Below are 25,067 nucleotides of genomic sequence, written 5' to 3'. Positions count from 1 at the left end.
TATTTGATATCTTACTTTCAAATAATTTTGCTGATCTGTAATGTGCAGGAATTATTCAAAATTTTAGGTTAATGATAAAAAAGACAACTTCTGGGGGTTTCTGGTTTACATGCAGAGTTAGAAAACAATAAATAAAAAAAATAGTGATACACCTGTCTTATTAAGTTTATATCTTAAAGAGAAAAACATGCAATAAAGACTTTGCTCAATTACCCAGTATTTTATTGAAAATCTGCCATAGAGTCAACAATGTTGTACATCTTATAAGGAATGTAGAAAGTATAGGAATACTTTTAAACTTGTAGTTATGATTGTCAGAGAATATGTTCAGTAGGTCATTTTGAATTAAATAATTTAAAAGCTCCTGGGATGATGTTAGTGAAAGTAGTGAGTCCCTGAATAGAAATGTTGAAAAAGAGCTAAAATTGTCAGAAACAACTTTATTTGGAAAATTGTCAAAGGTTTAAAGGAAAACAAGTAAATGTTGAATTAAGTAATAAACAACTTACAAATGGTAAGAGAAGTTTGTTGCATTTTTACTTGCCCCCCTGTCTGGCTTGGTGGTGCTTTTGAAGAAGGCAACCTGTAGGCCCAGCTTGGAGTCCTGGTCCCTGATTCTGGAGAGAGTGGAGCAGAACTGATTCTCAAAGTACTGTGTTTGTCAATTTTGACCTACTTGTGGGTTGCATGAGTGATTCTTTTAACATGTAACCATGAAGTTGAAGACAAAATCAAGGCCAAACTCACCAGGCCATGGCAAATTTAAGATGAAGGAACCTAAGGGTATGGGAAAATGGAAGCACGAAAAGATTGACCAAATACAATATATTTGCTGATGGATGGATGGATGACCTGTATGCTGTGAGGGAAGGGCAGATTACCACTTGGTCTCCCCTGCCAAGATTTTCTCCAGCCTCTTCTCAAAGGAAGAGCCCAAGAAGATAAAGTCCCAAGCTGTTTAAGAAGGAGAGGAAGAAGGAGAATGTAGCTCCTCAAGATGAAGCAGAAGAAGAGTAAAGATGTAGAAATGGAAGAAACCAGTTCCTAGAAAGAGTTTGAGGTCAAAGATGCTGAGCCAGAGCCCCAAGGAGATGGTGCAATTTGTCCTGATCCAGAGGAAGGGGAGATGGCATCAGGAAGTCCAGCCCAGATTACTTCCAAAAAGAAGAAAAAGAAAGGGAAAAAAACCCTGAAGCCTTCCAAGGGTACTATTCCAAAGGTGCCAAAAAAAAAAAAAAAAACAGGAAAGACCTGGCTCCTGGAATGCATGACCAGAATTCAGATGCATCAGCCTGAAAGGATCTCTTTGTACCCAAGACCATTTTCCATGTATTCAATTTTTTAGGCTTCTTTGTAACTACACCAATTCAAGCTTTGATCTTGGCACTTGTCATCCATGACAAACTGGACATCCTTGGGGCTACTGAGACAGAAATCAGGAAAACTCTTGCCTTTGCCATTCCAATGATTCATTCAGTGCTTCAGTGAAGGTGAAGGAGTCTATTCGAGCTCAAAGTAACACAGCAGTGCCACTTAGTGAGACTGGATCATCAAGCAAGACTGCAACTGAACTTTTTCTGATGAAATTGGAATTCAGGGGGAAGCACTGCCCAGTAAGGCTGGAATGAAGGCTACAGCACCACCCAGCAAGGCAAAAGCCAAGCCTGGAGCTGTCATCTCAGACCTGGTGCCCTGGTGCTGCCCTTCTGTGATGCTGCTGCTGAGGAAGGACCTTCTTCCCTAATCAGGGAGAAGCCCACGCCCAAACAGGATGCAGACAAAGGGGAAAAACTTGATGAAGAGCAGCCTAGAAAGCTATGATAAGAGTTGGATAGCAAAAGTGTCACCTGTAAATTACATCCAAAGTGTCCTCTACTTGGACTGATTCTGAATGCCACTCGAGAACTAGCTATCCAGGTCAAACAGCACATTGATGATGTGGCCAAGTTTACAGGAAGTAAAACTGCTGTTTTGGTTGGTGGCATGTTGATGCAGAAATAACACAAGATGCTGAACCTCCTGCCTGAGATTGTGATTACTACTCCGGGGTGCCTGTGGGAGCTAGTTAATCATTTAGCAGCGACCTTCAACAGCTCAGGTGCCTGGTGATCGATGAGTCTGACCGGGTGGATGAGAAAGTACACTTTGCTGAGCTCTCACACCTGGTAGAGATGCTCAGTGACTTCCAATAAAACCCAAAGAGACAAACCTACTTCTTTTTTTCTGCCACAATGACTCTGGTACCTCAAGCTTGTGATTGAATCCTTCATAAGAAGTACATAAAGAAAACTGATAAAACTACCAAACTTGACCTCCTCATGCAGAAGATTGGCATGAGGGCAAGACTAATGCCATTGGAGACACTGAAAGAGAACAAGATTTCATGTGAGAATGATGAGAAAGACTTACATCTGTACCACTTTCTGATGCAGTATCCAGGCCACACCTTATTGTTTGCCAATAGTATCTCCTTCATCAAATGCCTCCCTGGGTTCCTCAGAGTCTTAAACATCATGCCACTGATCCTACATGCTTACATGCACCAGAAGCAGAGGCTCAGAAACCTGGAGCAATTTTCCCATACGGAAGATTATGTTTTCCTGGCAATAGATATGGCCGTTTGAGGCCTGGATACTTTTAAAGCCCAGCATGCATCCTTTATCAGGTTCCTCGCATTTTAGAGATCAGTGCTCACTGGAGTGATCAAATTGCTGGTTCCACCAATGAAGGTCTCAGACTGGTACCAATTAAGTACCAATTTTAAGATGTTTTACAAAACCCTTAAGAAAGATGAGGACATCCCATTGTTCGCTGTGTAGACAAAGTACATGGATGCAGTCAAGGAGCAAATTCAATGAGTTCAACAGATTTAGAAAGATGAGTATTGGAACTTCCTGGCTTGTCTGCACAACTCTTGGACTGAGCAGGTAGCAGCTTCCCTTGCAATTTAGATGGATGAAAAAATGTATGAAGGAGGAAAAGCAGACCAGCAAGAAGAGCATCAGAGACAAAAGCATGTGAAGATCCTGAAGAAGTCTTGCCATTTACTTTCCCATTCTTTCAAGATGACCTGAAAACAAAGTATCCAACTCAGTCTGGCAAGCTGCCTGCATTCATGCCTTCTCCAAGGTGAGTCTGCTTTGAACTGCCTCTCCAAACAGAAGAAGCCAAAGCCAAAGACAGAACAGCAGCAGGAAGGGCCACAGCCAAGTATGAGTGCAAATTAACTGCCCCCTAAGTCAGAGTCTGCTAGTGACCACACGAGTGGGTCCATGTTCTCTGGTTACATGGAAAAACTTCCACCTTTCATTTCACTTCACTGTCAATCTGATGACAAAGTGTCCCTCTCTTATATAATACCCCATCAGCATGAGTGACCTCGGGCGGATGTCTGTTGTTTTGTAGTAAGAATTCTATGCAGCAGATTAGGTATTTCTGTATTTCAGTGTTTACAAGCTTATATGTTCATCTTGATTTTCTTAATTAAAAAACAGTAGAACTGGAAAAAATAAAATAAAATGTTTCCTTTTTCACCCAATTTGACTAGTTCTCATGGTAGAGAAGTGATTCTTCAGAGGTCATTCCATAAAAATATCAAAAGTAAATAGATAAACTGTTGCTGCCTGGGGTAAGTAATTAATAATAATAATAATAATAATAATAATAATAATAATAAAAGACATTTGTTAAGACAAAAAAAGAGATGCACTCAAGCCTTGGAGATAGATTATTTGAAGAATTAAAGCATTGAAAAAATCTTGTGTAGACAAAGAAATTTAGAAAGCCATTTTTCCATCCAGAGCAGGGTGCAGGAACACACAATTACTGAGACGACACTAATCTTCGACCTCAGGTTGACTGGTCAGTTTAGTGCAAACAGAAAATAAGGGTTAAAGCAAAGTTGTAAATGGCCTGGCTATATGTTGAAGGGGTGTAGAAGAGAACAAATCATGACTGAAGAACTGAAAGAAACCAGAACAATACATGAATAGAAAATATTAATAATAAGATAGAAATTTTTAAAAACCAAACAGAAATTCAGGATCCAAAAGGTGCAGTAATTGAAATGAAAAGCTTAACAGAAGTTTTCGACAACAGATTTTAGTAGGTACAAATGATAATCCATGGACTTGAAGGTATCAGGTGAAATTATCTGGTATGAAGCATAGAAAGAAAAAGTTTTCAGAAAAAGAAACAGAGCCAAAGGAACCCGAGGGATATTGTGAAACTGACCAACATGCACATAATGGAAATCCAAAAAGGAAAAGAGAGAGAATAGAGAAGACAGAATATTTGAGTGAATCATAGACAAACACTTCAACAATTTGATGAAAGGCACTAATCTACACATCCAAGAGAGGCAAAGAACTCCAAGACACATAAACTCAAAGAGCTCCACAAGGCACATTGTAATCAACATGTCAAATGATAAACACAAAGAGAATCTTGAAAGCAGTAAGAAAAAAGCCATTTGTCACTGGTAGGGAGACCTCAATAAGAACACTAGCCAATTTATCCTCAGAAAACAGATACCAGCAGGCAGTGGATGATATATTTAAATCGCTAAAAGTTAAAACTCAAGCAAGAATTCAATGTCTTATATAAAACTGTTCTTTAAAAATGGGAGCTATTAAAGCATTCTTAGGCAAAAGAAATGGAATGATTTTGTTTCTGGTAGATGAGTCCTACAAGAAATGCTAAAAGGAGTCCTTTGGGAAGAAATTAAAGAACACTAAACAATAACAAAAAATGTTTAAAGGAATAAAGAACATTAGCAAAAGTATGAGTGTAGGTAAATAAAGAAGCCAGTATTGTATTTTGATTTCTAATTTCTCATTTTTATCTCTAATATTTAAAATACAAATTCATGAAACAGTAATTATAAATCTGTGCCAATAAGCATACAATGGATAAAGATGTACGGACAACAATAAAGTACAGAACTGTATGGAAATGGAGTGTTTTATACAAATTTGATTGTCATAAATTTAAGAGGTTAGTTGTAATTCCAAGGGTAATCACTAAGAGAATTAAAATATATACAGAAAAGGAAATGAGAAGGGAATCAAAATGGTAAACTACCTAAAAATCAACTAAACATGAAAGAAAACAACAATGGAGGAATTTAGGAAAAACAAAAATGACACATAGAAAACAAATATCAGGAAGAATGCTCAGCATCACTAGCCATCAGAGAGATGCTAATTAAAACAACAACAAGATACAACTTCACACCTGTCAGAATGGCTATCATTAACAAATCAACAAACAAGTGCTAACAAAGTTGTGGAGAAAAGGGGATCCTAGTACACTGTTGGTGGCAATGCAGACTGGTTCAGCCACTGTGGAAAACAGCATGGAATTTCCTTGAAAAACTAAAAGTAGAACTGCCTTTTGACTCATCAATTTCACTGCTGGGGCTATACTCTGAGAATCCTGAAACAACAGTTCAGAAGAACCTATGCACCAATGTTCGTAGCAGTGCAGCTTATAATAGTCAAGTGCTAGAAATAGCCTAAGTGACTATCAGCAAATGAGTGGATCAAAAAACTATGGTACTTTTACACAACAGAATACTATGCAGCAGGAAAAAAGAAGGAACTTCTACTGTTCACCACAGCACGGATGGAACTGGAGAGTATCATGCTAAGTGAAATAAGCCAGGGAGTGAAAGACAAACACTGTATGATCTCACCTATATATGGAACCTAATCAACAAAATAAACAAATGAGCAAAATAGAACCAGAGACATGGACATAAAGAACAAACTGACAGTGAGCAGAGGGGCAGAAGTAGGGGGACAATGGGGGAAAGAAGAGGAAGAGTTGTCAAGGAACATGGATAAAGGGCCCGGGACAAATACAGCAATGGTGAAGGGGAGGATTGAATGTGGAAGGTGGGGGTGGGTAAGGTAGCGGAGAGTAATAGCAGGAAAATGGGGACAACCGTAATTGAAGAACAATAAAAAAGAGAAAAAACAATTTTTATAACAAATTATATTGGAGACAAATAAAATGGAAAATAGAAAAGCAGAAAATCAACAAAACCAAAAGTTTAAAAAAAAATATCAGTAAAATTGATAAAACTTTAGTGCAGGGGTGTCAAACTCATTTTCACTGGGGGCCATATCATCCTCTCGGTTGCCTTCGAAGGGCCGAATGTAATTTTAGGACTGTATAAATGTAATTACTGCTTAAAAGTTAAGTGAGAGCTCAGTGCTGCTGCTGGGTAGAAAAAGGTGGGGGGCCTTGTGTTGCCACCTGTGCTGTAGAGAGACAAATCCAGATGAAAAAAATAAACAATTACTGAAAGTCACCAATATACTAGCAATGTTACTACTGACCTTAAAGAAATAAAAATTATTATGAGACTATTATAAATAATTGTACACAAATTAAATAAACTAAATAAAATAGATAATTACTAGAAACATGTATATAACTAAAACTGGGTCAACAACAAAGAAAATATGAACAGATCTACAACAGGTAAAAATATGATTTAGTAATAAAAATGCTCCCAGTAAGAAAAAGTCTAACACATATGACTTTGCTGGTGATTTCTAACAGTAATTTAAAGAAGAGTTAACACCAAATGTTCTCAAAATCTTCAAAAATAGAAGAGGAAGAGCAATTCCTATGACATGCCATGAAGCTAAAATTATCCAGATACCAAAGCAAAGTCCTTCTAAAAAAACAAAAATATAAATTAATATCCCTTATGAATATAGACAAAAACTTCTCAACAGAATATTGGTAAACCAAATTAAGCAGCATATTATAAAGATTATATGCTTGCACCAAGTGAGATTTAGCCCAGGAATACAAGGGTGGTTCAACAACAACAAAAATTAATAAATATAATACACTACATTAATAGAAAAGGAACAAAGAACACATGATCATCTCAATTGAACAGAATGGACATTTGACAAAATCCAACATGATAAGTTCATAATAAAAACCATTAACAAAATAGAAATGGGGGGAATTATTGAATATAATAAGGGTTTTTATGAAAAAAAAAAACAAACAACCCACAGCGAAGGTCATATTCAACAATGAAAGGCTAAAAACCTTCTCTTTAACATCAGAAACAAGACAATAATACCCACTTTCTCCACTTCTATTTTTAACATCATACTGGAGGATCAAGCCAGAACAATTAGGGAAGAAAAAGAAATACAAATTGGAAGTGAAGAAGTAAAAGTATTATGTAGTCACAGGTGACATAATTTTATACATGGAGAATCCTAAAAAAAGCACACACACAAAAAAAAAACCTTAATAATTTCTACAAAGTCACTGTATATAAAATCGGCTGTAGTAATTATTTTACTAAGCACATGTGTATCAAATCACCACATTATACTCATTAAAATATACAATTTTATTTAAATAATACAAATATTAAAAACAATAACCAATTCTTTTTGCAATTCAATTTGGAAAACTCAATTCTGAAAAATACTTATACATGAATATTCAGAGCAGCGTTACACTATCCAAAAATGGTGAAAACAATCTAAACATTCATCAACTGCTGAATAAGTAAATAAAATGTAGTCTATACACACAATGACTTATTATTTAGCCATAACAAGAAATGAAGTATTGGTACATGCTACAACACGGATGAACCTTGAAAGAAGTAAGACTCTAAAGATCACATATCAGGGAAAGATAAACAGATTAACAGATTGCCAGTTGCCTGATGTTATCTGTAAGGAGGGGAGAATGAGGAGTGACAGCTTTGAACAGGTAAATTGTTTCTTTTGGAGTCATGAAAGCGTTTTTGCAACATATAGATGATGATTGCAAAACACTGAATGTAATTCATGCCACTGAATTGTACACTTTAAAATGTTCAATTTTATGTTATATGAATTTCATCTTAAAACAAAAAACACTTCTGGAAATATTATATTGATTGTCAAGATTATAAATTAATTCATGAAGCTTTTATATATATTTCATTACCTATAAAACAAAATAATAAAAGTATCATTCCTTTGTTCAGTCACTTGCACAGCAAATGTTTATTATGCTAAGCATTATTTTAAGCTTTAGATGATATAGACTGCAATACCAAAATAAAGTCCTTACTTTTGGGGGATTACATGTTAGTTAAAGGGGACAGAAGATAAGTAGATAATTACATAGTAATCCAACTAGTGATAAGATTTATGAGGAAAAGTAAGCATGGCAAAGAAATGAGTGATTGTGTTATTTTAGATAGCATATGAATTATATCCCCCAGCACTTAGAACAAAGCCAACATTTCTATTATCAGATAAATACAGTAAAATAATAAACAATGGAATGGTCACCTTCAGAAAATGCAGATAAAATCTTGATGGAATGAAAAAGTATTAAAAAAGGAACCAAGTAAATAATCATCACATGTGTAGGAAGATGAAAACATATGACAGGATGAAAGCCCAATTAAAAGAGGATAGGAATTGTGTGGAGCAGATCTCAAAAGATTTACAGCTTTACACCTGGATTTTATTTCTAGTTTTCCTGGGTCTGCAGTGCTATGTGGCTTTGACCCTGTGAGTGAATTGGACGAAATTGGATAGTTGATACACATAGTGCTTGGCACAACATGAATGCCATAAAAACATGGTCCTAACTATGTGTAGTTTCAAAGACCGTGGAAAAACATTAGTGTCTAAGAACACTTCAAGAATTTGATGATTGATTTGAGTTCTACATAATGACATTGATTTATATTATTATCGAATTATCCTGTGCCTTAACATTTCCCTTATTTTAAAATAGAAATGCTCCTAGGAATTATTATACTATACTTTTAACCTTATTAATCATTTGCAGTTTAGTTTAGGGTGGGTTTATTTATGATATTCATTTTGATTACAAAATCAAAATGAGAAGCAATCAGGTTGGAAAAAGCAATATTTTGATTCCTTATTGGAATTGAGGGCTGATTAAAACTTGCAATACCAACAGTAAATTGAATTTATTTCTAAAAATTGGGAAGGATAGCACCAGTTAACATTCAGATCCCTTGTAGCTTGAAATTAGGTTAGAATATGTATGATCTCAGAGTCTAGGGAATGTTTTTCAGATTCCAGAGACATTTGTAAGTATTTTCATGTGAAATAACTAGGATGTATGCTTTCAGCTGCAGCTTTTCTTCTGTCCTTGCAACTTGATGACCCTGTGAATCCTAGACAGAATGTAAATAACCAAACCATTTCTCCAGTGAATTGCTAAACAGATTCCTTTATTTATCCCTCAGCAGAAAATCAAGAAATCATATTTATTCTATCCATTATGGAATCCATGGATGAGGTGGAAAATTACCTTGCAGAATGTACAATCTAGGCCACTGGCAAGGAATGCTTCCTGTCTTATAAAGGACATAAAGGATCTTGTTTTGTTTTGTTTTGCTTTCCTGGGTCACAGATCAATACAATGTCTCTAAGAGGTGCTGTCTACTGATTCTTCCAAATGAATAATAACCACGTACTGGTTCCAAAGAAGGGTGCTTAAAGAGAAAATTACTGCAGTGCTAGTTTTATTTCAGCAGCTGTTCCCAGGCCAAATAACTACTAATTTATATGCTATAAAGACCCTTACTCTACATTTTCTTCATCTCTTCCAATTGACCCTTTTGCTTTAAATTGTCTAATCATCTAACTAATTTGGATTGCATTCACTTATTTATATTGTCCTGCAAACCATTCTATCAACCCAAATATTGAATAGTAACAACTAATTCACATTCTTGGTTGGTTTCTCAATTTTGATCCAGAAAGACTTCCTAGATTAGAGGAACAAGTATTTTTGTAGAAAGTCAGAAACATACTTTTTATTTCTTTGTCATCTACTTTTGGACTTCTAAATTTAAATAGCAATATAAAAAACAAAAAAAATTAGTTTGACTCTTGCCCCATCCAGTTTTTAAACATTTGGCAGAAAATCATTGAGCCTTTTCTGATTCATAAAGAGGTAAAATAATATCACATAATAGTAGTAAACAAAAATGTTGAGGAAAGATGTAGACTGCTTCATAATTTTAAAAATCCTATATTTAAAGCTTGAACTCAAAATGAGAATTTTTTAGTTTGGTAACTAAAAGCAGACTAAGAGATGCATTCCTTTGTTAACCAGTGGTCTCTAAACTTTTCTGATTGTACATATCTACCACAAAGAAGTGAGCACAAAGTTTCAACAATACATACACTTGTTTATTTGTAAATTACATCTCTTCTATATTGACAAATCAATTATTAATTTTACTCTCTATTTATTTCAATATTTAATTTTATTATGTGATATAGTATTTGAAAAAATAACAAAATAAGTGAGTATGGCTAATGGAGCAAATATTAATTTCCAGATTCCTAGATCTAATCTCAGCAGTGGAATTGCTGGGTCAAAAGGCAGTCCCATTTTTAGTTTTCAAAGGAAACTCCATACTGTTTTCCGCAATGGCTGCATCAGTCTGTATTTCCACCAACATGGCACTAGGGTTCCCTTTTCTACTTAACCTCACCAGCACTTGTTGATCTGTTTATGATGGCCATTCTTACTGGTGTGAAGTTGTATCTCATTGTGGTTTTAATTTGCATTTCTCTGGTGGCTTGTGATGCTGAGCATTTTCAATACATCTCTGAGCCCTCTGTATGGGATTATACCCTAAGAACCCTAAAGTACTAATTCAAAAGAACCTATGCATGCCAATGTTCATAGTAGCACAATTTATAATAGCCAAGTGCTGGCACAACCTAAGCGTCCATCAGTAAATGAGTGGATCAAAACACTATGGTACATTTACACAATGGAATACTACACAGTAGAAAGAAAGAAGGAACTCCTACCCTTCGTAACAGCACAGATGGAAGTGGAGAGCATTATGCTAAGTGAAATAAACCAGGTCACGAAAGACAAAAACCACATGATCTCAGCTATAGATGAAACCTAATCAACAAAATGAACAAGCAAAATACAAACAGAGACATTTAAATAAAGAACAAACTGACAGGAATTAGATAGCAGGGGAGAGAAGTATAATAGGAGATGTTGTATAAAGGACATATCGACCTACCTCCAAAGGGGGTAGGTTCAAGGGTGGGAGGCAGGGATAGGTGGGACAGGGACATGTGGTAGAGTGAAAATGGAGACAACTGTAGTTGGACAACAATAAAAAATCATCAGAATCCTGGAAAAAATATTAATTTTTTACCATTGCTCGTAATAATTGATACAGTAAGAGAGGAGGAAGTAAATGGAATAGTTACCCAGAGAAGTAACCAGCATTGCTCCACTGGTTTATTGGTGAGGGGCTGAGAGGGTAGAAACTGCAGGGAAATTGGTTTTACAAGGTGTATGCTCATTAGAAACCAAATGACAAAGCAGAACAATGAAGTACATGCAGCAGAAGCCAAGATGGTGACCAGAAAAGGGAGGTGCACTGGCCTGGCAAAAATCTGGGTTAGGAGATTGGGTGGATGAGACACAAACACAAGACTGGAAAAAGCCAGGAAATGGTTTGTATAGTGGAAAGAAAAGAAAGTTGATATGTACGGTTTGAAAAGAAAGCCTGCCCTTTTCCAAACCTAAGGAAATATAAAGAAGCCTGAGAAGGAACCTGTTACATGCCCTTTTTGGAGCAAGCCCATGCCCTTTCTAATCAGCGCATAGTGTTTGCCTTCTTTCTCTGAAACTCTAAAGCTCTCCTTGCAAACAGGAGAGCAGTCATCAGCAGCTTTTGTAACTTCCTCCCCTAAGTCCATGCAGCTGCTACCCTGCCTGCTCTCTGTCTCTCTAAGAGTGTACTATTGCTTTATGCTCTAATAAATCTTGCCACTATTACTTAAAACTTCTTCTATGTGAGTTTCCCTGAAATTCTTCTCCCACAACACCACAGAAGAACCTATTGCCAAACTATGCCAGTGCTCAGTGGTCTAGCTCACAGTCCTCTTCTAGTAACAAATGGGTTTTATGTGGGATGTTCTATCTTTGGAATAGATTTGTATTCCAGTCAAAGCAGCCATTTTTCTAAAATTTCACTTATGCTTTTTTTCATGATCCTATTAAATAGAATTTGGGAAGTTAGTAATTGCTGTATACACCTTTTCTGATTCTCTAAATTCATTAGAAAAAAATGAGCAAATCTATAAAATAATTGAGAAATGTGAAAAATATGTACTTTCCTTAACCCCAAGGAAGCCACCCATACCAAGTATTTGTTGCATGGTTTAAATTTTCAAATTTATAAAGTGTTGTTAACATATGTTCAATAATATTTGGTGACAAGTATATTTTAGTTTGCTACTATGTTGTTTTTGGTATATTACTTTATCTATTTAAAATTATTTTGTGACAAGATGAATGATAACATCATTAATTATATATGATCATCTGTCATTTATTTCACTAACAAACTCTATGAGGCTTCCTAGTATTTACTATTAAATTAAGAGAAATATTACATTAAATATCATGTGATTAAAATTTAACACTTATCTCCAAATTCAAGATGTTTGATTTGAAATCTCATAATTATGACTTATAATAAGGATGAATTTCTAGGTTAATAGAAACTGAGATACTTTTGATAATAAAAACAGATGAAACTTAGGGCATTCCTGAACTTGATAAGAAATAACTACAAAAATGCTACAGCTAATATAATTTACAGAAATTAAATGCTTTTCCCCTAAGATCAGAAATAAAACAAAGATGTTCTATTTTACCACTCCTATTCAATATCGTATTGGAAGTCCTAACTAATGCAATAAGGCAAGAAAAATAAATAAAAAAGTATACAGATTGGGAAAGAAGAATGCTTTTGTTCATAGGTGACATAATTATCTCTGGAGAAAATCCTAGGTAATTAAAAATAAAACCTGTTGGAATTTAAAAAGGTGACAGTTATGTTGAATAAATTATATGCAAGATTACACATGTAAAACAAGCAAATGAACAAACAATAACTCTGATGAAAGAAATAAAAATATCTAAAAAAATGGAGAAATTTTTTATGTGCATGGATCAGAAAAGACAATGTTTTTATGATATCAATTCTTCCCAATTTGATTAATAAATTCAACATAACCCTAATAAAAGTACTAGCAATCTACTTTGGGGAAATCCACAAACCAAATATAAACTTAATATTCAGTGGCAAAAGTCATAAAAGAACTAACATAAACTGAAAAACAAAGTTCTTCTTGATTACCATAATGTATTATTATGGTAATCTGCACAGTGTTATATCGGCTAAGATAAAAAAACATATGGGTCAATGATTAGAATCAAAAGCCCAGAAACAGATCCACACAGATATAGCCAACCAATCTTTGACAAAGCAAAGAAAGACATTTTTGTAGGGGAAAGGATTTTTTAAAACAAGTGGTGCTGCAACAATTGGACATCTAAATGCAAAATCAATCAATCAATCTAGACGACTTACACCTTCCTCAAAAATTAACTCAAACTGTCCACACTCAAAATATAAAACACAATACTAACAAACTTCTACAAAAAATATAGGAGAAAATATGTGTAACCTAGAGTTTCAATCATGAGTTTTTAGATACAACACTAAAAGCATAACCCATGGGAGAAAAAAAATTGATGTTAGGCTTTAGTAAAATAAAAATTTTTTTCTCTGTGAAACACACTGTTAAGAGAATTAATTGACAGCCTCAGATTGAGATAAGTTGTTTTTAAAACACCTCTGAAGAAGTACCCAAAATATATAAAAAATACTTCAAACTCAACAATAAGAAAATGAACAACCCAATTAATAAGAAGGCAAGAGATTTAAATACATGCTTCACCACAGAAAATATATAATAGCAAACAAATATTAAAAAATGCTCAACATCATTTGATACTAGGGAATGACAAAGTATAAAGACAATGAGATACCACTGCACATCAATTATAAAGGCCCAAATCCCAAAACTGATGTGACCAAATAATGGTGGGGATGCAAGACAACAGAAACTGTCCCTCATTGCCAAATGACACTACCACTTGAGAGTTTGGTATTTATATAATTAAACATAGTCTTATCATACAGTGTAACAAGTGAACTACTTGGTGTTTACTTAATTAAAAAAAACATTTCCATACCAAAAAAATACCCCTGCACATGAATGTTTTAGAGGCTTTCTTTGTAATCACCCAGCTGAAAGCAACAATATGTTCTTCAAGGGCGAATAGATAAACAAAATTGTAGTACCACAGAAAATAGAATATTATTTAGTGATAAAAATAACTATCAAGTCATCAAAAGAATAATGTAAATTGTTAGGTGGAAAAAGCCAGTCCGAAAAACACTGTGCGATCTAATTCTATGACATTTTGGAAAAGGCATATTATAGAGACAATTATAAAGGTTAGAATGGACATGGGTTTGGAGGTAGAGATAGACAGTTGAATAGATAAAGAACAGGAAAATTTTAGGGTAGTGAAATTATTTTCTATGATACTTTAATGGTGGATATATAACATAATGCTTTTGTCAAAGCCCAGAATGTTATAGCATAAACTAAACTATACATTAAGTTCATCTTAATGTATAGCAATTTAAAAAATTACTTAGTTGATTGGGGGATCTCAGGAAGTAATGCAGAGTAAAACATGAGAATCCAACTGCATTACAAATATTAAGAAGCAAACTCCCTGAAAATGATGGTAGGTAAAGATGTTGACCTAAGTAATTCTGGAAAGAAGAGGAATCTGTGAAACTAATCACAAAGGCAGTGCACATAAACACTGTACTGTAGTTGATAAAGTCATTTTCCACAGGTGTGGGGGTTAACAACTCTTACACAGCTGTACATGTGTACTGGAATTCAACACAAGTAAAAGGATAGTGGGTGGTTGGAGCTTAGTTTCTCACTGTTGGGTTGAAACTTTACAGATAGGCTAGTGAAGAAAGTTAGAATGATTTACATGATAATTAATCAGAGTCAGAAACATCAGTAAACTTTAGTTCAGGTAAATATAGATAATATTGATTTTACACAGAAATATTTATAGATATGTTTATATTTATGAGTTGGTACACATACATATTTTTATGATCTGTCAGATGACAAAACTAAAAAGTAACAACACCTCAATAGAAACAAGCAAACCCAATACACATTTTGGTTTTAATAGTGCTCTTTAGAGGAACCTGGGCTCCTTGGAGAAATGGCTGATTCCAGCCAGGACTGGAGTATATAATATAATGTGAGCCAAGTAGTGTCAGAAAGCAAACAAGCACCAAAAACAATCAATAGTGTGATGAGGTATATTGAAGGGCACAGTGACCAACTTAAAGATCTCCTAAATGTCCAAAACTGAAACACTGAGCAAAATTAATGATCAAAATAGTAATAATAAAGTAGAAATGGATTATAACTCAAGTATAAAATATATGTTTACAAGTCCATACTGATATATGGGATTAAATAAATTTATGAGCAGGGAGAAGAAACGAATCTGTGCCAAATAATTCTAAATAATTTACATGGATACTCTTCTCTCAAAGAGGGGAGAATAACTTTCACTGTCTGCCATGATTTAGGAGTTTTTCTTGAATTACTATTTTCCTGTTTGCTATGTACAGTTAGAAAATTTTATAAAATAAAAAAAATTTAAATATATACAGCAGGATCTTTGACTTTTTTTAAAAAAGATTTTATTTATTTATCTTTAGAGGAAAGGGAAGGAGAGAGGGAGAGAAATATCAATGTATGGTTGCTTCCCATGAGTCCCCTGCTGGGAACTGACCTGCAACCCAGGCATGTGCCCTTACTGGGAATCGAACCACAGTAGTTTGGTTTGCAGGCCCATGCTCAATCCACTGAGAACACCAGCCAGGGCAAAAAATTTTATAAAATTTTTAAATAATATTTTTAAAATAATGTTTACTAGTTAATTTGTTGTTTTTCTGGGTAGAGGGTTTTCTGAGCATCATATTCTGTCATTCTTGAAGTCAATTCTACAGCAGACTTACTGTCTAAAACTATGTAAGACAGAAGACAATGGAGAACCAGGGAAACAAAAACCTTTCTGACCTGATAACCAGGTAGAGTCTAAGCACTTCTAGATTCACAATTGTTATTGCTATTTCTTCTGATTATATATTTTATCTCCATTTCCTGAATATCTTTATTACTCTTCAAGACTTTGGTAAGTATTTGCCTCATCCACCTAGCTAGAAATAATATCTCTAACTTTGAATTCCCATAGAGGTTTTCCTTCACTTTCTATACAGTAGTACTCATTTTCTAATGTTAAATATTTATTTCAATTCTTCTCCTTTTCCCTTAGAGTCAAGAATCATAATTTTAACTCAGGTTGAAAATGCATCTAACCATAAACTTTCAATACCATGCCTTTCTGTGTCTGAATTTGTGGCTAAATGCTGTCCAATGATATAAATGAACAGAGATACATTTTAGCATTTCAATATTCACCTTTTTTTCTCCTTCTTGGACTTCTGGTACTTGCATGTTGGACCTAACGTAACTGCTTGAAAGGAAAGCACTTGTAACAGTACAGAAGAAGAAAAACAGAAGGCACTGGGGTCTCTAATAATTTCATGTAATTGCCAAACCATCCCTGGAGTTTCTACCTTTTGACTTTTTTTATGTGTAGTATATCTTTGACTTCAGTTCTTGTTGCTTTGGATTTTCTTTTATATTCATAAAATCTAGGAAAAATATTCACACAGTTGTTGATACAATTATTTATGTGTGTATCTTTTCCCTGATTGTTCTGAAAATTATTTGAAAATAGAAAAATAGCACACATATCAAAAAGCTTTACAGAAAGTATATTAGTGGTTGTGCAGGGTCGGGGGTGTGAAGTGGAAGGGAATAAGGACTTATTGCTAATGTATACTGGGTTTCTTCTTGGTGTGATGAAAATATTCTCGTATCAGATTGTGGTCATGATTACACAATCCTGTAAATATTAAAAACAGTGAATTCTACACATCAAATTGGTAAATTGTATAGTAGTTGAATTGTATATCAATTAATCTATTTTTAAAATGGAAAATATCTTAACCAAAGCACAAGAGTAGACAATAATCAGCAGCATAAATAGAATACATGATCATCTTTTACATTTGGAGGTATAGAGTTAAAATTTGGAAAAGAAGAGTGGGCCATTTTAAAATTTTTAATGAGTACCTTCTGTAAATAATATCTGTATACAAAGAGCTAAATGAGCTATGTCACTTAAAAATAAGCAAATTCAAGTGGAGCCTAATCAGAAAAACAAACAAATAAGCAAAATATAACCAGAGACATTGAGATAAAGAACAAACTGACAGAAACCAGAGGGGAGGGAAGAGGAGATAAAGGGAAATGGGTGGGGAGGGGTCATCAATGAACATGTATAAAGGACACATGGAGACAGTGAAAGGTGGATGGGATCAAAAGTGAGAGGTGTGGATGGGTGCGGTGGAGGGAAGTGGTAGGGTGAAAATGGAGACAACTGTACATGAATGAAAAAAAAAGCAAATTTAGCTTTTATGATCCATTTTTAAATTCCTGCAACACTGCTGGTGATCAAAATATTTATTTATTAAATAAACAAATTGGAGCTATGTCTGGAGTCTCTCAGAAAATGCACTTAGAATAGCAAAAACATATTTTAAACATTTTACATTCGTCCTTACATCCAATGAGGAATAGTTTGGGAATTATTATGAAATAATATGACAATCACTCTATGTAAAATCATTTGTCTTCATAATTTTATTTATATTTTTCAAAGTGTTTTAATTTGTTTTTCTCCCTTCCTTTTGTCTTTTATTTTATTTTATTTATTTTCTTCTTCTTTATATGTACATTCTTATAATTTTTCTCAACACAGAGCATGAGATAGCTTCCAAGGACTGCTTACATTTGGCCTAGGAAGGAATATGTGAGCCATTCTGAGTTTAGGAGCATTACTTCAATAACTGATGTTAGAAAGAACAATTAGAAACAGAGAGAAGATTTATAAATTTGATGAGATGATTAAAATAATTTATATTCAATATTTTGAATAAGTCTGGGCTAATATGCTGATAATGCTCATGGAAAAGAAGAAACAAAAATATTACTCAGGGAATATTATTACTATCTGATGGGTTTGTATAAAATGAATCCCAGTGATTTTAGATTTGGTGGCTAAGACATAGATGATATAACTTTGTAAAGGAGAATTTAGAATGTTGTAGAATGCAAGAAATAAAATGATATTAAATATAACCATGCACAGAATTTTGATACAACAAGAAAGTCTTCCCATTAACCCTGTGTACATTACCTAGATTTTCTTACTTACTATGGAAGATGAGGGGATGGAAGTTTAATGCTTAGCATTAAAAGTTCTGAGTATTGGACACTATAGATGGATCAATTAACACAGTGGTTTAGAACAGAATGTAAATGAAGATAAGGTGGTGGTGCAGGCCCAGCATAACAGGCTGTACTTCTAACATTACAAATGAACCATCCATAAGTCACCAAGTAGAGTAGGGAACAGATGTAATTGTCTTAACATAGAAAATTACTGGGGAAACATTAAATATATGTTCTGTTTGCAAGTTGGTTCTCAGAATGTCAGAGAGAGAATAATCTCTTCTAGTAAAAAAATTTATAGTCCATGAAGGTAGATATATCTAACTTGAGGAATTCTATATTATTCCCATAAGTTTGCAGAGTTTATTATATTGATCAATTTAGAAAAGACAAATGATTTTAGAAATGTATATTCTCAGACATTAAATGGTCAAACAACCCAATTCAAGACCGTCTATTCCTTAAGGCAATTATGTGGCCTAATTCCCTATTTCATGAATATGGTAGTTTATGATACAGATACTAACTCAAGTGTGCACAAATTGCCACAGGAAAGTTATCTTTGTTACTACATCTTTCACTGCATATTGAGTGTCAGAATGAATTGCATACAACAAATAGTCAAGCCAAGAAATTGTGTCTACAAAAACAAAAACTGTAAATTAACAGCTTAATTTTTTGAATGAGCAAGCACATTTTCAGTAGTGTTACAGCATGTGTAATGAGTTTCTGTTTTAAATATAATAGAAAAATTGAGTGCTGACTTCTTTTTTTGACCTGTGTTGTAATGCCCAAATTTTCAAAGCATATGGTGGTTCTCAAAATTACCCTTTTCCACCTACCGCTAGAAATTTCTTGCCTACTGATTTCAGCACATCTTCAATGGTGTTAAAATCAATTAGTAATACATCAAAGAGCTGTTTTTTAAAAGAAAAAAGACAGAAAGTTTAACTATTATAGAACATTTGCACATCAAGCCCTGTAAAACCCATTGTCTCATGATCTTTGATCTTTTCCTATAAGGCTAAATTCATAAGTGTGTTTTCACAACCAACTTTGAATATTATCAGGAAATAATCAGAACAAAAATAAGTTATCTGGAGTTCTGGCCAACATGAACATGTAGGTAGAAATGCTTTGCTTCCTTGCACATCCAAAAGAAGGATAACAACCAACCTAAAAACAAGAATTGCCAGAAAATCAAACTACATGGAACTCCAACAACCAAGGAGTTAAAGAAATATTCACCCAGACCTGTAGGAAAGGCAGAGACAGGAGACAGGCAGCTGAGTGGAGAGGACAGGCAGCAAGGAGGCAGACTGTACAAGCGAGGCAGGGCTGGCTAAATGGGAAACTGAATACTCAAAGTTAGCTGTAAACTACTGTGGGGTTGCCATGACAGGGGAAACTCCCAGTCTTACATGAACTTTGGAAAGTGAGGCTAGAGTTGAGCAAATGAGAGGCATTGTTCCTTCTCTGACCCCTCCCCTACAGACAGCATCACAATGCAGCAAAGAGGGTTGCCTCACCCTGGTGAATACCTAAGGCCCTACCTCCTTAGAACATGACAGGTGTGCCCAGATAAAAAAAATATGGCCCAAATGAAAGAACAAATCAAAACTCCAGAAAAAGAACTAAGCAATAAGGAAATAGACAACCTATCTGATGCAAAGTTCAAAACACGAGTAATTAGGATGTTCACAGAACTGATTGAGCTTGGTGGCAAAATAAAGAAATGAATGAAGATTACCCAAAGTGAAATAAAAACAAGTATACAGGGAACCAACAGTGAAGGAAAGGAAACTGGGACTCAAATCAATGATTTGGAACGAAAAGAAGAAATAAACATCCAACTGGAACAGGATGAAGAAATAAGAATTCAAAAGAAAACTAGAAGAGGCTTAGGAACTTCTGGGACAACTTTAAGCACTTTAACATCAGAATTGTGGGAATGCAAGGAGAAGAGCAAGAGCAAGAAGCTAAAAACTTATTTGGATGAATAATGAATGATAACTTCCCCAATCAGGCAAAGGAAATAGACTTCCAGGAAGTCTTGGAAGCCCAGAGAGTCCCAAAGAAGTTGGACTCAAGAAAGCACACAAACAAGGCACATCATAATTGCATTACCCGACATGAAAAATAAGGAGAGAATCTTAAAAGCAGCGAGAGAAAAGGAGACAGTTACCTACAAAGGAGTTCCCATAAGACTGTCAGCTGATTTCTCAAAAGAAACCTTGTAGGCAGGAAGGCACTGGAAAGAAGTATTCATAGCTATGAAAGGCAAGGACCTACATCTAAGATTACTCTATCCAGCAAAATTATCATTTAGAATGGCAGGGCAGATAAAGTGCTTCCCAGAGGAGGTCAAGTTAAAGGAGTTCATCATCACCAAGACCTTATGTGAAATGTTAAAGGGACTTATATAAAAAAAAGATAAAAAATATGAACAGTAAAATGATAACAAACTCCCAACTATCAACAACTGAACCTAAAAAAAAAAACAAGACAAAAACAAACTAAACAAACAACTAGAATGGGAACAGAATCACAGAAATGGAAATCATAAGAAGGGTTATTAGCAGGAAGCAGGAGATGGGAGAAAGGGGGAAGAGACACAGTGAATAAGAAGCATAATTTGTAGGTACAAAATAGGCAGGGGGAGGTTAAGAATAGTATAGGAAATGGAGAAGCCAAAGAACTTATATGTATGACCCAGGGACATGAACTAAGGAAAATGATGGTGAGGGTGAGGGTCAAAGGGGGATAAAGAAGAGAAAAAAATGAGACAACTGTAATAGCATAATCATAAAATATATTTAAAATTATACAGTATCAAAGAAATAAATAAAAATATAGAAATAAATGGAAGCATATATTTTGGTCATGGGTACATAGAATTAATATTGTTAAAATGTCTATACTACACAAAGCAATCTTTAGATTTAATTTGATCCTTATCAAAATACAAATTTTGTATTTTCACAGAACTAGAATAAATAATTTAAAATTTCTGTGAAACCACAAAAGACCCTGAATATCACAACAATCATGAAGAAAAAAAACAAAGTTACAGGTATTGTGCTACCTGATACCAAACTATACTAGAAGGCAATAGTATGCAAAACAGCATGGTACTGGCCTAAAAACAGATACACAGATAAATGGAACAAAATGGACAGCCCAGAAATTGATGGATGTCTATATGGTCAAGTAATATATGGCAAAGTAGGCAAGAATATACAGTGGGGGAAAGACAGTCTATTCGATAAATGGTGCTGGGGAAATAGGACAGATACATGCAAAAAAATGAAACTAGACCACCTTCTTACACCATATAGAAGAATAAACTAAAAATGTATTAAAGCCCTAAATGTGACACCTGAAACCATAAACATCTTAGAAGAAGATATAGGCAGTAAAATCTCAGGTATTGTTCGTAGTATTATTTTTCTAATATATACTCTTAAACAAGAACAAAAGAACAATAAACAAATGGGATACATCAAATTTAAAAGTTTTGTACAAAAAACAAAAGCATGGACAAAACAAAAAAACAACCTAACAAGTGATAGAAGATATTTTCCAGTGATAAATTGGATAAGGTTTTAATATTCAACACTTATAAAGAACTGATACAACTTAATACCAAAAAATAAATCTAACCAATCCAATTAAAATAATTGGCAGAGGACCTGAATGGATATTTTTCCAAAGAGGACATACAAAGGCCAGCAGACTATAAACAGATGCTCAATGTTACTAATCATCAGAGAAATGCAAATTAAAACCACAGTGAGTTATCACTTCATACCCTTCAAAATGGCTATTATTAATAAATCAGTAAATAGGTATTGGTGAGGATGTGGAGGAAAAGGAACCCTCATGGACTGTTGGTAGCTTTGCAAATTATTTCAGCCAAAGGAAAACAGTATGGATGTTTCTCAGAAAAATAAAAGTAGAATTGCCTTATGACCCAATAATTTCATTTCTGGATATTTATCTAGAGAAATCCAAACCACTAATTCAAAAAGTTAAATGTATGTTCATTGCAGTATTATTTACTATAGCCAAGATATGAAAAGAAATCAAGTACCCATCTATAGACAACTGGTTAAAGAAGAGAAATGCATATACAATGGAGCATTAGTCATGAAAAAAATGAAATCTTACCATTCATGATAACATGGATTGACCTAGATGGCATTAGGCTAAATAAAATTAGTCAAACAGAGAATAACAGATACCTATGATTTAATTTATTTGTGGAATCCTAAGAACAAAATAAAAAATATAGAGACAGATTTATATATACAGGGAATAAATTGATGGTTGCTGGATGGGAGGGGGTTGGGTGAAAATGTGAAGGGTTAAGAATTACAAATTATTAGTTACAAAGTAGTTATGGGGATATAAAATATAGCATAAAGAATAGAAGCAATAATATTATAATTACCATGTATGGTTTCAGGGGGGTAGTGGAAATATTAGGGGAAAACTTTGTAAATTATATAAATGTCTAACCAGCATGCTGTTGTATACTTGGAACTAAAATAAAATAATATTGAAAGTCAAAAAATTATTATTCTGAGTCACATTTGTAAGATACTTCAGGTACTACCTCTAGTAATTGCATATTTCTCTCTGTGAGTGGGCCATGCTTTCATGTTTTTCCATGCCTTTTTCATGTCTAATAATGTTTTGTTGAAAACTGCCCCTTTTATATAATATAATATGGCAGATTTCATTGTTGTGTTGTTTGTTATTATTGTATCTATCACTGTGATTGTTTAATGACTGTCCTGAATAATTTAGTAAAGTCTGTATTCTTTGATAATGTGCAGTTACAAATGTCTAATTCATTAACTTAGTGATCAACCAATGATTGAACATTCATTTCTGTAAATGTTTTAAACCAATGTCTCTAACATTTTCTGTTGGCAGTATGCCTTGAACACTGATATTTTACAACTCTTCCAGAAACTTCACTTCCTTCACTTTGTAGAGCCTCAGTTGCAGACATGAGAGATCTGGGCCTTCTCAGACCTTTCCTGGGCACGGAAAATCTCTGTACTTGAATGTGGAATTCTCACCCCTCAGAAATATATCAGCGCTTTTCAAACTCCTCTATGAGCATCTAATTTCTATGCAGGTGCAGAGTAAATGGAGGCAGCCTGGCTTTCTCACCCAGGTATCTGGGTAACTAAGGGAAGACGTTTTCTTATAACCTTGAATGGGCGTGATAAGTAGTGTTCTCATAGCCTTGAGACTGGGTCCAATAAATGGTTCCCATAAAATAAAGTAGGTTTGCATATGCAGAATCATGCTGTGTTACATATTTTTTTGGCTTTTTGCCTGTTTTTTGGTCTCTAACACTTAAGCAGGTAGGGACTTCTCACTAGAGAGGTGCACAGCTTGCAGTTTGCATGGCTTGCCTATCCCTGAATAAACGCACATCAGGCATCTCAGAACTCCTCACATTTTCTTCCATCTCCCTAAATCTAGAGTGGACCTGCCGGGCCTTGACCAGCTGCAACACAACAGGTATTTTACTTTTAAGTTTCTTGGCCAGCCTCGTATTTGCCCCAACTGGTATCACTACCACAGGAAGCTGCAGAGAAAAAATGGTTGCTGATACTTTTTGCTGAATAACTTGTGATGGGAATTTTTCCAAGTAGAAAACTCTGGGGCAGTTCAACTAAAACAATCTTTATGAAGAGAGACTTTTTTTCAGACAGTTGTCAGAGCCAATAGTGACAGCTTGCTGGGGTGGGGCTCTTGGTGGTACTCCAAACCTGTCCCGGCCCCTGTAGTGACTTTTAGGCTGCTGATTTTACAGCTGCCATGCTTGCAAGCCTGCTGGTGTTTAAGGCCACTGTGGAACTGGGGGAAGCTGGAAAGGAACAGAAAAGTTAAAATGCCACAAAGCTTGTCTGTTTTTACTGAACCTCAGTGATTTTTCTCGAATAAACATACCTTACAATGTTGTAAGCTTTCGCTTAATTTCCCAAATTCTGAAAAAGTTGATTTTGAGAATTTTTCATCGATTTTTTTGAAGCAGCAGATTTGAGGGTATCATTTCTTTTCCATTCTTGTGTTTGGACGAATCACTAGTTTTTTTTTACAAGTGTGTTTTTCTGAGAAAAGTTTGTAGTGTAACACGATTTGTAGGGCTTATCAAGGAACATACTCTTGTAGAAGTTCTTTCTATATTCTTTACTTGGCACACACCCAGTCCAAATAATAATTTAAATGTGAAGTCTAAATTTAGGTGAGATATATTACATTTAGATATTCTCAATGGAAACCTTTTCTACTTAGAGTCCAAGCTAAGGCAGATGTGAGTCTTTTTTATTTTTTAATATATTTTTTATTTGTTATAGAGAGGGAGAGAGGGAGAGAAACATTGGTGTGAGAGAGAAACATCGACTGGTTATCTCCTGGATGCATGGGGACCAGAGACAAAACACACAAGCAGGCATTTTCTCTGACCAGGAATTGAACCTGTGACCTTTCAATCTGCAGGACAATACCGAACCAAATGAGCCACACCACCCAGGGTGATGTGAGTCTTTGTTGCTTTCACACAGAAGTTTTTTTCTTAACCACCCATTCAGTGAGTAAGGCCATAAGGTCACATAGCATTCACTGTAGCAAATTGGGTTGCATGACACCTGTTTTCCTTCTTCCCCAAATATCACCTACTTATACTTCTAAAGACAAATGTGTTCTTTC

At 34.7% G+C, this 25,067-nt stretch overlaps 1 pseudogene; it reads left to right on the top strand.

Annotated features, from left to right (window-relative positions):
• Nucleotides 1-713: 713 nt before the first annotated feature.
• LOC119042155 (ATP-dependent RNA helicase DDX24-like) lies at nucleotides 714-3,227 on the top strand (annotated as a pseudogene).
• The last annotated feature ends 21,840 nt before the right edge of the window (nucleotides 3,228-25,067 follow it).

This window comes from Artibeus jamaicensis, unplaced genomic scaffold (genome assembly GCF_021234435.1).
Source record: "Artibeus jamaicensis isolate MK-2021 breed Jamaican fruit bat unplaced genomic scaffold, CSHL_Jam_final contig_354, whole genome shotgun sequence".
NCBI lineage: Eukaryota > Metazoa > Chordata > Mammalia > Chiroptera > Phyllostomidae > Artibeus > Artibeus jamaicensis.
Note: the sequence above shows the minus strand (reverse complement) of the source record. Positions and strands in the feature narration are given on the sequence as shown.